The sequence below is a fragment of the Coloeus monedula genome (assembly GCF_965178545.1).
Source record: "Coloeus monedula genome assembly, chromosome: 4".
In the NCBI taxonomy this organism is placed as follows: domain Eukaryota; kingdom Metazoa; phylum Chordata; class Aves; order Passeriformes; family Corvidae; genus Coloeus; species Coloeus monedula.
Window position 1 is genome coordinate 61,014,129 of NC_138784.1, and position 12,197 is coordinate 61,026,325.

Genomic DNA, 12,197 nt, shown 5'->3' on the forward strand with positions numbered 1-12,197 from the left:
TGCCAATACATACTTGAAATGGAGATGTTGATGTTTTGGGGTGTTGTATACTGCATAAGCATAAAACTGACAAGGAGACTGATGAGAGTGCAGTATAGGATTTTGGTGGAGATGAAATTACTTGTGTCCAGACAAACACACTGGAAGATGTTGTGTGAACACCTATTTGTCCCCAGTGTGTCTGCTGATTTGGAATGTGGCCAGTGCTGGATGCAGGAGGAGACAGACCACAGTCCTCCTGCAGCCCCTGAAAATCATTGTGAAATGCAGCTACAGTTTCATATTCATTCTTTCTGTCTTTCCCTATCAATTCCTTGCTTTTCTTCTTCTCATATCCAAATTGTTCCCTGTTTCACACATGCTGCTTCAGCCTCTCCCTGCCCCCCCCACCCCTTTTTGTCTTCCCGTCTCTTGTTGTCTTTTCCCTGTGGCTTCTCTGCCTGGTCCATTTGTTCACTGCCATCCTCAGAATCAGCCCTGCCCCCCCCCCAATCTCCCTGACAGTGCAACTGCCCTTTCTGCAAACAGTTTAACAATTCTCTCATATACCCACCAACTGAACACTTCTGCTCTTTTCCAGCAGTATATCCTCACCTCCTTCAACACCTCCTTATCCCTGGAAGTTGGTTTCCATCAGAGTGTAGCATGTCTCCACCATCCCAGTGCCACCTTCTCGCCTCCTGCAGCCCTTGCACCGCCCAGCCACATCTCCCTCTGTCCCTTCACCCGGTAAGGGCAGAACTGGAGGAGCACAAGATGTCTCCCAATGCAGCAGAGGAGAGCAAAATCTGCTCACACATTCCCAACATATCTGGAAGCCTTCTGTGATCCATCACGTGCTCAATGCCTCTTTGCCAAATCTGGACCAGAGCCCAATGATCTGTCCTGCTGCCTCCATTGCCTCTGCAACCAGAGGAGGCTGCTGCACCAGGACCTTGAAATCCCACGAAAAATCAAAATCTGCCAGGAAACTCAAGCTGGCCATGGACAATTATATAGGGATATCAGCCGCCTGAGGCCTCTGGTCAAACTGAATGAACAGACTCAGGTTCCTTCGGTATATGGAACTCCAAACAGCTAGACATGCTAGCTTTTTTTTCAAAGAGGTTGCTCTTTACTTGTTGTCCTGGGTTGCAGTGTATTCTATTACCATCCCCATCAGCCGTTGAGATCAGGTGGGGCAGTGTTTCCTTGCCTCCTCCCCCCAGACTATCTTGCTGTTAATGGCCCATCATTGTCCTGCCGCATGACTCAGAGATAACTCCCTCCGGACTATCTTCTGTTAATGAGCCCAATCAACACCTGGCCTCATGACTCATTACCCCATTGTGAGATGCTCCACCCAGAGGGAGGAACCAAGCATCCCAGCGTGGATATAAGCTGAGGCTGAACACCAGAGAGGGAACCTTTCCACTGGATTTCCAGAGGACAGGAGCTACACAGTCACCACTGGACCTTCTGAGGAAGAGCAGACCCTCTTTTCTACAGGATCACCGCTTCAGAGGACTGCAGCCATAATTCTAGCAGACTGCTACCACCACCCTGCCTAACAGGGACTCAGGTTGTATCTTGACTCTGTCAGTTTGAACCAGTGTTTTCTTTTAGTTTTTTTTCTTTCCTTTTCTTTAAACTTCCCCATTAAATTGTTATTCTGACTTGGTGCCTCCCACTGGTTTGTTTTCAAACTAGTACACTTGTGAAAAGTTTTGTTTTTTAAGACAGGCAAACAAGACTTTCTCCTCTTTTTACTCTCATGTCCCTGGCTGCAAGGTTTACTCTATAGCAACAAACTGCCATTTTGTCAATGTGCAAAAATAACCCCCTTCCCAATCCACAGCCACATGGAAAACACTAAGGAACCTGAACAGGTCACTGCACTGGCTGTAACTCAGTCAGATACAAATTTTTGGCATTTTTGGTGCGAGCCAGTGTTTCCTTAAAAAGTAAATCAACTCACTCCCCACCCCCAATTTGGAAGGAAGATCTCATTTGCTGCTGTTTGATCATTTGCTTGGGTCTGAAGTAGAAATTTTGAGAGACCATGTATGCAAAGTCTAGTCCTGCCTGATGGGAGAAAGGTTAAGGTTGCCTGGAGGATGAGCCCTTCTCTAACACCCGGTTCTCTCATATTGCAGCAGGTAATATGAATAGGTTCTCTCAAATCCAGTTTCTATGAAGGATGGCATAGGCAGAATCTGTCCTCCTAGAAGTTATCAAACATATATAAATAAACAGGAAGCGGTATTTCTCTCCCTTTATTTAAAAAGCACCTGCTGCATCAACTAGGTTGTAGCATAGATGCAACATGAAAAATAAGAGCTGGCAGAGGATAAATTGGAGAAACAACATTTCAGTTGGTCCTCCTACAGGAACGACTCGTCAGACTAACCATGAGGACGGACGGAGCCAGGTTCTCCACCCTCCCTGGCGTTCAGAGGCAGCTCTGCTAGCAAATCCCAGCCAGAGTGCTGTTGGCCCAGCCTTAGCAAAAACAAAGCCAGCACAGTGCTGAGCAGCCAAGAACAGGGAGGCTGAGACAGCCAAGGCTGGGTAACACGGCGTTAGGCAGGAATCCTCTGTGTGTCTGAAGGCGCCAGGTGGAGGAGAGAAAACAAATTGACTTTGTTACAAAGAAGCCCCTGAACTTTCGTTGCTCCAACGGGGCTGTAGCCAGCATCTTCTAGTTTCTACCTCTGCTAGTGGGAATTTTTTATTTCTTAATGTGAGCAATATGTCATATATATATATATATATTTATACAGTTAATGACGTTTAACTATATATAATGTAATTACGGATAAACTTTGGAGACCAAATGAACTTCATCTCTTTTTTTATACGGAGTCATAGAAATAGAAGAATGAACAGGACTTTCTTTTTAGCAAACTAGAATAAGAAAAATTATATTATTTCATTGGTATTTTTACATTGCCGTCATTAATAAGACTTTTAACTCCTGAAGTGTGCTAAATGCTCTACAGAAAAAAAAAAATACAGGGCTACATTTAGACTTTTAGGTCTAAGGACAGAATTCAGGTCCAGACTAAATCAAGGTGCCACCATTTAATCTGAGTGTTTAAACTCGTATTACTCTCCAGGGGAGCCTAGTCAATAGAGTCAGTGGAACACAAAGAGTGATTCAGCTCTCTAGCACAGTCACAGTGATTCATAGACACCAAGAAAAATTTGAGATGCTGTAGGCACCTTGCTGGCATTCCAGCAGTGATCTCCCAGGCTTGCTGCCATGCTGACCAGCCTAAGCAAGTGTCCCAAGTAGCTTGGGACATCTAGAATAATGCAAGTGGCTCTGTTTAGGCACCTTCAATAGCTGGGAGGACACCTTGCCCTCAGGGCTCAACTGACTGTATTCACTTGCCTAAACAGAGGCTTCTAGTGATATTTGAGATACTCAAGAATCTTCTTCCTCAAGTGCAGTGTCCACACCAACAGCACATGGTCACTCTGTGCTGCATCTGCCAGCCTGGTGAAGTTGTTTCAGATACATGCAGAACATTTCAAACTGTCCTCTCATAACACAGACACTTAAATTGTACCTTCCACTGCCTGCGCTGGGGGTGGATAGGTGTCTCAGAGAGCCCCCTAAGCTTCAAGTACTGGAGTCAGATGTTCCAGGATATCTATCCTCCAGCACCTGCAGAAGACCCTCTCCTCCTGGACCAGCTTACATGGGAAAACTGACTCCATCATGGTGCTGAAGACAAGTGTGTCAGCTGCTGAAGTGTCACACTAAAGCTAAAGTGCTCCTGATCAAGCAGTCCATCTAGATCCAGTTGCTTAAAGTCCACCTTAATATGAGGTTACTGTAAGATTGTGACGGACAGGTCTGAGATTCAGCATGAACACAAGTAAATTAAACTGGAAGAGTAGAGCTTTTCAGGGATGTTATGACCCACCCCTGAAGGCAGAGTAACCGAGGTTCTTCTTAATAGATCCCTTGGGGCAGATTAGAATGAAATGCCACTAAGTGACCAGCATTTATAAATATGCATATGGCAGGTTTATTTCAGAACAATTTTCTTGCAATGGGAAGTATGTATGTAGCTGCTTTGGTTATTATCTGTAGAAATACAGCAATATAAAAATAACACTTTAGAAAATGTATAAGGAAAAGAAAGAAAAAGAAAGGGTAAGAGTAGAAGGATATTACCACCCATGGATCCAATGTGAGACTCAATTGTTGCAATTTTGATGTCCATTGATCAAAGTGGTGGTCACAGTCTTGATCTGTCAGGCGTGGGGGAAGCCTGTGAAACACAACATTCCGCAGGTTCAGGTTCAGGTGGGAATGCCCAGATACTCCTCCTGGGACAGGGAATTTTACACTCTCTGATGTAACGCTGTGGATCACATGCAGTCCTCTGGTGGAAGGTCTCAGAAATGAGTCTAGGGGTGCTTCAGGGTCTTTGATGGTTTATGACACCTTCTAAGATGTGACAGCTGCATCTCAGGTCAGCGTAGTTGTGTCAGTTATGCCCCATCAGAAGGGAGGAACACTTTCAGGACTATGTGTGAATGTTCTGATACCTCTGCTGGGGTGGGGGGGCAGTTTTACACCTGAGCCAGTTGTGTAAGGGAGGACATTGTCATGATGAAAAGCATTATCCCACCTCTGCAGGGTCTGCTTCTTATTGGTCTCTTCCCTTATCTGGGCCAAAACCCTCGTGTAGCCTCTGGTGGTGGGTGTGCACCCCCTCTGCACCTGGGCTGTGACCTTGCACAGCATCAGGAAAGCACCCACTGCTTTAGCAAATGGACCATGGCTTGAGCCATTAACCATTAATTCTTCAGTTCCTCACAATAAATCATTAGCAACTTGAGTGATACTAGTCCCAGAAGACAAAGGAAGGACTGGGAGGGATAAGGGTGCAGTTAGAAGACAAGACTCAACTCCTCCCTTGATTCTAGAGAAAGGGATATAAAAAAGTGGGGTCAAAAAGCAGGTGAGACAAGTGTCACCTTTATGAGAAGGAAAATCAGATCACTGCTTACACTCCAGGAGGAAAGAGGTGGGGGAGGCAGGAGATTAATGGCCATTGAGAATCTGTGAGGTGCGTGAGTTCTCAGCAGTGGCAGAACCAGGGGCCAGGTAAGTGGGGCTGGGGATTTCTGCCGGCTAAACCCTGGGGACAGGGATCAGGTTCCAAGTTCACACTGGATTTTAAGGGCACAAATACTGGTAAGTGAAGTATGTGGTGTGCATGTTTTTGTCAATCAAAAAAAAAAGAGGAAGAATTGTGAAAAAGAAGTACTTGCTCTATTCCTGCAAATAAGTACAAAAACCCCAAATGTTAACTTTGTAATTTAACTCACCCTCTGTAACCATTCCTAATCCCCTTTGATGCTCACCACTTCTAATATTTTAAATAACTCTGCAAGGATTAAATAAGGATTTAGTACTTTTATCCTCCTATGGATAACAACGTGAGGCTCTCTCACCTGTTCACTGCTGCATTCACTTCCTTTCCTCTCTAGGTATGTGACAGCAATGATTTCTATTCCTCTGCTCCCAAAACATTGACATGCTTAACAGCTGTTGTTCCTCAGTTTGCAAAAAACTGTGGTATTATTCCATAATGCTACATAATTTGTCAGCTCTTACACCTCCACAGTCCTGGAATCTTTTTCTCTTCATCACAAGGTATTTGCATACCTTGGTTCATATGTAGCCTCCTTATGAAAACCAAATGCAAACTATGCCTTTTGTTTTGTAATGTATCAGCAGCCTGAGATTTCTGTGATCTGAGCTAGCTGCAAACAATGCTTTCAGTCACGGACCCTGTGGAAGTGCCTCGGATGACAGTTCTGCCAGCAGCATCATCCTCCCCATTGCTGATGGGTAAATTCAGTGGGAAATTTTGGGATTTGCCCTTGGGGGAAAGTGCCCAGCCAATGCCAGTGTTCAGATGTCAGAGCAGCACAGCCATGCAGGTGTGCAGCACCTGCCGCCATGGTGTCACCATAGCTCCAGGTGCTTGACTCCATGCTGAAGTCCACATGGCACAGCATCATGACCAAAGACAATGCTCTCCATCACCAGCACCCACATCCCAGGGTGGTGGCTTTGTTCATAATGCTGATAGTGGGAGGACTAAGCTGGGTTGGAGGAGAGCAGCTGCTCCTAGTCTTTAGTTGAGGAGAGGAGCTCTGCATATATCCCGACCCATTTTGCATTTAGAGGTGTGGACCACATTCCTGGCCACATCAAAGCTGCTGGCACCTTATGCTATAACAAAATCATGTGCTTAAGCTTCATAGGCAGCAAAATCTTACCAGAAGTCCTTGCTTTGATCCTACCACATCTTAGCAAAGGATTTGGAGAAAGGTGCAGCTTCAGTGGGCTGCCCAGGGAGCGCAAATGTGCATAAACAATCTGCCAGGCCACATCCACAGCCAGGAGACCCAGGCAGAGGGTACAGAGGCATGGGATAAAAGAAAAGAACACCTCTTGGATGCCACAATGTAATACTGGGCCTGTGCTTCAGCCCAAGGCAGCACTAGTGTCCTTTGCAGTCTTACCATCCGAGAAATTCAGGCAGGATTGTCAGGTGTCAGAATTTCCTCTCCTGTAGTCACAAGGGAGATCTTGCACATTGTCTTACTGACTTAGGTGGCTACATCTCTCAGGAAGATTCTTGCACCCCCTCAAGCCCACTTCAGCTCCTCCTGTAGAGGTGTCTGTCTCCAGCCCTGTCCCTGGCTCATGGATGGAACCTGCTGCTGCCACCCCCCAGTTCTGTCTGTTAAGGGGCTGTGGGTCAGTGCCCAGCAGTGCCAGCATGGCTCCCACCAGGGTCCCTCATAGCTCCACCCGTCACAGAGCATCTCTCACTCCCCAGAGTCTGGACCTGTTGGTGGTACCCAAAAGCCAATCATGGCCAGAACCTGACATACCTGAACACTTCACACACAGCAGCTACAAGACTGAACTTTTTAGCCCGCTTCTTTCTACAAAATCAGATGAAAATACTGTTTATTCCCCTCCAATTGTCACCTGTGGCTACCTCTGCTACCTCCCTGCCAGTAACCAGCTGCTTGATCTAGGCTCTTTCTTGGTTTTGGAGCTCTGGAGCACACGGAGAGGCAATGAGAGGGATGTGGGGCTGCAAAGAACCACTCATCTCACACGTCAGTCATATCCCACCTCATCACCTCTGGGCTGGGGTGCTCTTTTGGCAGCAGAGCTGACAAGTCCTGGCAGCAGAGCTGTCCCACACATAGGAGACATTGTGGATGTGACAAGGGGTAAAAATAGTCTCACACAATTCAACCAACTTCATTTTTCAGTCTTCGTGAAGTGTCAGAATTGAATTTCCAGATACACCACTCCACTGTGGTGAGAGATGTAATGCTTTAAGAACATACTTTCTTTCTTGTTCAGATGCAGAAAAAACCTCACAAGAACAACTATTCTCATGGGATTTTTCCTAGACTTGGTAGAAATCTCAAGCCAACAATTCCTTTTTGTAATATCCCTGACTCTCCTGTTCAAAAATCTCTTGAGGATATTTTCCAGGACAGTTGAACTTAAAACTGAGTGCAGCTTAGGTTAGTTGTCAAATCCAAGTGAGTCCACACAATTTTTTTTTCCCCCTTCCTTCTTAATAATGACTTGGGCTCCTAAAAAAGAGCATTTTTCCCTGCTCTAGTGTCAGTGCTTGGTGCTGTGCTATCAGGAGATTCGGGCACAGGTGAGCTCAAACCAGCTGCAGGGTAAGCACAGCGTAGGGCTGCTTCTGCAGTGGCACACAGTGGGATGAGGGCAGTTCAGAAGCTGGCTTTATTCTGTCCTGATTTTTCACAGCTCCACAGCCTCCCTGTGATTCCACGCAATTGGTGGAAGGAACCACGCTGGCCCAGCATTGCTCTGCAGCAGCAGGAGAGCACAGAGAGACTGGAATCTGTGACTGCTTTGACCAGGCTGCCTGACAGTCACGCTCCTCAGGCCTTCCTGCCTGGGTCTCACTGCAGCTCCACTGTGGCACTCTTCAAAAGCAAAACCAACAAAAGCATAGCCACCAGGTGTTTTAGCGTTTTAAGTTACCCCATCACTAAATTCACCACCGCTCCATGGCAGGAGTAAGGCACTGGGATTTGCTTATATTCCCAGTGTTTGCAGTGTGGGAGTATCCTGCAGGACTGAATTGTCTCCTCACCCACCTGTGGCACAAAGGGTGCTGGGGCACAATCACACATGGTAAAGGTGTGTGGGCAGGATCTGTAGTTAGTAGTGCATATCAGCTCTAATGGGGAATGTTGTTTGAGGGAGAAGATAAAAAGAAAATAGGAGAGAGAGAAAAAAAAGGAAAAGGGAGAACGCATAAAGCCCTTTGCAGTACAGTAACAAATGGCTTGGAGATTGATGGGTAAAACATCTTGGGAAAAAATAATTGGAAAGGGAAGATCAGGGAGTAGAAAAACACAAGGAAGGGAAGGGGACAGGCTGCAGGCAAAAGGAAAATGAACAGATCTGAAGCTGTTATCTTTGGCTGGGAATCCCAGCCAGTCCTGGCTCGGTGCCTGTGAAAGTCCTTGGAATAAGGACTAATACATTCACAAGCAAGAGACAGGGATGAGAGAAAAAGAAGGAAATGCTGGATTTTTAAAATTTTGTCTTCCAAACCTTCTCTAAGGAGAACTTGATGAGACAGTGAGCAGACCCCCAGGAAGTAACACACGCCTGCATCTCCTGGTGCTAAAACTTGCCTCCTGTAGTCCCAGCTACAAAGGCAACTTTTTCCAACCATGGCTATGAGGAAGAATTTGTGGCTTAGCACTCCAAAATCTGACGTGTTCTGACAGGTGTTCTGTTTGCAATGTTGCAAAATTCCCCACGGGTAGCTCTTCATTCTCCCCCTGTAGAGTAGGTGGACTGCAGATCAGGACCTGCTTCTGGGATGAGACACATACAGCAGGTACAAGGCCAAGGGCTCTATTATTATTAGGATCCTCTGGGTAAACTGTAGTTACATTAAGAAAGAATAGTGGCATCACACTTACAGACACCCTCAATCCAATTCTAACAAAACTAATGACTCTCAGTTGGGTAGAAGAGCAATATCAGGTTGCTGTTGCTCATTGATACAGACTGGCAGGGCATCTCCCCCTTTTGGTGCTCACCAGAGCCCAAAGGTTACAGAGAAGTTTTAAAGATCTGTCTGCAGCTTCCACCTGCAATCAGCACTTTTATCTCAAAGACATATCTTGTCTCTGTGCCATTTCCTAGAGCTGTCAGGTAATCACAGCTGTTTGTGTTCTCCCAACAGATTTCATGGCTACAAGACTTCAAAATGAAACAGCCAGGCAATGAGGCGTTTCTCTGGAGAAGGCAGGTTTTGACTAAACAGTTTGAGAGTTTTACTCACAGTAGAAGTAAAATGGATTGTGTACCTGACCAGTCCAAAGCCTGCTCCAGTTCAACAGAAATACAAAACCATTACCCTATCCAAAAAGGACAGGAGACAGAAATCTCATAGAGGGCATTCGAGATAAAAGATCAGACCCATCAAAACTTTAAGGAAAAAATCAAAACTCATCAAAACTGCTGCAAAATTCCATAGAACGTAGATGACTACAGTGCAACCTAGAGAAAAGATTTCCCCAGTTCTTCTGTCAGAGCAGGTGAAAAATGCAGGATAGCTTCAGTTAGGGTGTAGACCCCTCCAGCACCTCATAGGATGGATCTGGCCCTGCCATCAGCTGTGCCTAAAAGGCACAAAATGAGAAGAATGAGATGAGGTCAACTGGCAGTAACTGTTTCCGTAATCTTCTCTTAGGTCTCTGAGCAGGCCTAGATGCTTCCTTGGCCTCGTCCCCTGACCCAGAGAGCTTGAGCTGGGGAAATGTCTTCCTTCCCTCTTCAAGCCAAAATGTTTTGGCCAGAGCTATCAACAAGCAGCCAACAGCATTTGAGGAACTTGTCCCTATGGTGCTACACTTTGGACATGATGTAGTCTGGTTTTCAGCCTTGAGGTCTTTAAAAGGCAATTCCCTGCATGAAGGCAAATGGCAAGAGTGACAGCCTGGGAAAAGGGAAGATGGAGGCTCATTCATCGCCACAGAAATGACTGAAGGATAGAGGGCTGCATCCAAACTAGTCTCACCAAATCTCCCTTCTTAACAACCAGGAGAAACAGACAGATGTAGGGTAGAGTGGCATTTGGATCTTTCTAGATCTGTCTTACCTGCCTGTGTTGTCAAATGTCCGTGTGGTCAGATCATATGTGCCTGGCATGTATGAAGTTTTAAGCAGTGATTTGATTTCCTGCTTTCTCCTGTGACTGTAAATCAGGATTTTCTCCAGCAGTCTCCTGGAAGTCACCTGGCATGGTCAGAGAGGTTAATAAGACCCTGTAGCTAGGATCTGGCTACAGATCAAGGTGTAAGGAAATACAAAAGCAAAGCTGTGCTCATATTTATCTAGGCAAGATTTGTCTTGACAGGGAAGAAATGGTTTAAAATATAGTAGAAACAGATCAACTGAAAAACATTTAGGAAAAAACACGTGATACATTACTTGCATTTGATGTATTTTAAATGTCTGAGAGAAATGAACTGGCACCTGGCTCAAATGGAAACAAAAGAGGAAAAGGTCTTGCTCAGGGGGAGTGGAAGAGGAATAATCCTGATGCACATGTTGTTCTCTGAAGGTAAACCTACTTCACACTCCTGTAGGTTAACACACCCTCCATGAAAAACATCATTACTCTGAAAGGGTTTTATTTATATTCATATAAAGGGAAACCTGTTGCCCAGAAAAGATGAAAAAGATTTAAACAAGATCTGACACAAACTGCTTTAAATAGCAAGAACAGAGAACACAAGGTGGTCTTGGTGATAATTTTACTTTATCGTCACAACCCATTATCCCTACCTTCCCTGAGATGCACATGCTGCATACATAGAATGGCTGTGTACGGCCATGGACTTGAGGGTAGGAACCTAGAAGTTGGGAAGAAGCAATAGATAACCAATAAAGAAAAAAACCCCAACACTTGTGCATGAAACCTTCAGCTCACTGCTAGGCAATTTTATCAGCAAAAAGAATACACACAGCTCATCCTTACAGTGCCTCTGTAACTCAAGAGGGGGGATTAGGAAATGAAAAGGAGTAATCCACTAGATAAATGTTTACTTCCTTTTCTCTCCAGTAACCCCTTGGCCCCAGGCGGCAGGAAGCCCATTTGATAGGTAAAGTAAGTGGTGCTTCCCTCTCTCCTGCTGACAGCTCGGTGAGGCTCAGCACTATCTGCTCATGCAGGCACTGCCTGTTTGATATAACTTCTCCTCACTGCACAAAGTGGCCAGGTGCTGTGACAGCTCGTTGGAGCTCTCCAAGTCATTCCGGCAGGGCTTTTCTACCATTATCCTCCCACAGCCCTCAGGGATATGATTAATTCATGGAGCATCACTGAAGGCATCTTTCTATGGCATATGGAGTTAAAGTGTCCTCTTCACAGAGCTGCCTGGGGACAACTGTGGAATTTGTACAGACAATCCCACTAGGTAGTCAATCTTGTAAAAGCACTGATATTACAAAGTAAATACAAGTGATCTATTTGTTTAAGGTTATTACTGTGACCGACAGGGTATTAAAACAATCTTTCTACTGACAAAAGATATCAGGCCTGCACTCCTGTTTGATGTTCCTAGGCATGCTTTTCTTCTTTCTTTCTCAGCCACTGAGCTTTGGGGTGCTCATCAAACTCAACTGATATGGAGATCAGAGTGCACCGCACAACCAACCCATTGAAATTCAATTCAGATATGGGGTTAAATTATAAAAAGAAACCTTAGCTAGTAATAACACTTTGATGTGCAGATGCATAAAAGTTTTAACTTCTACTTTCTTCTGAAACAAATCAGCTTCAAGTCATGCTATTTGATTCATATTTTAGCTTTTAATACATCCAAAGCACAAATACTAAACATTGCCCTCTGTGGTCTGGAAACTTACAGTGGGTGATGTATGATGTATTTCACCCTTTTATCGAGGCTACATATAGACACTTCCCCACAACAAAAATACCCTGCCCCATGTTCAGAGCAAAAAGGTCAGTCACTTTATGTCTGGCCCCCTTTCAAAAACATATCATTTCTCTTGTAACTGGAAATTTCAGCTAGGAAAAGACATCACTTTCCTAGATGCATTTCATATTCTGGCAGCAGAAAGACCTAAG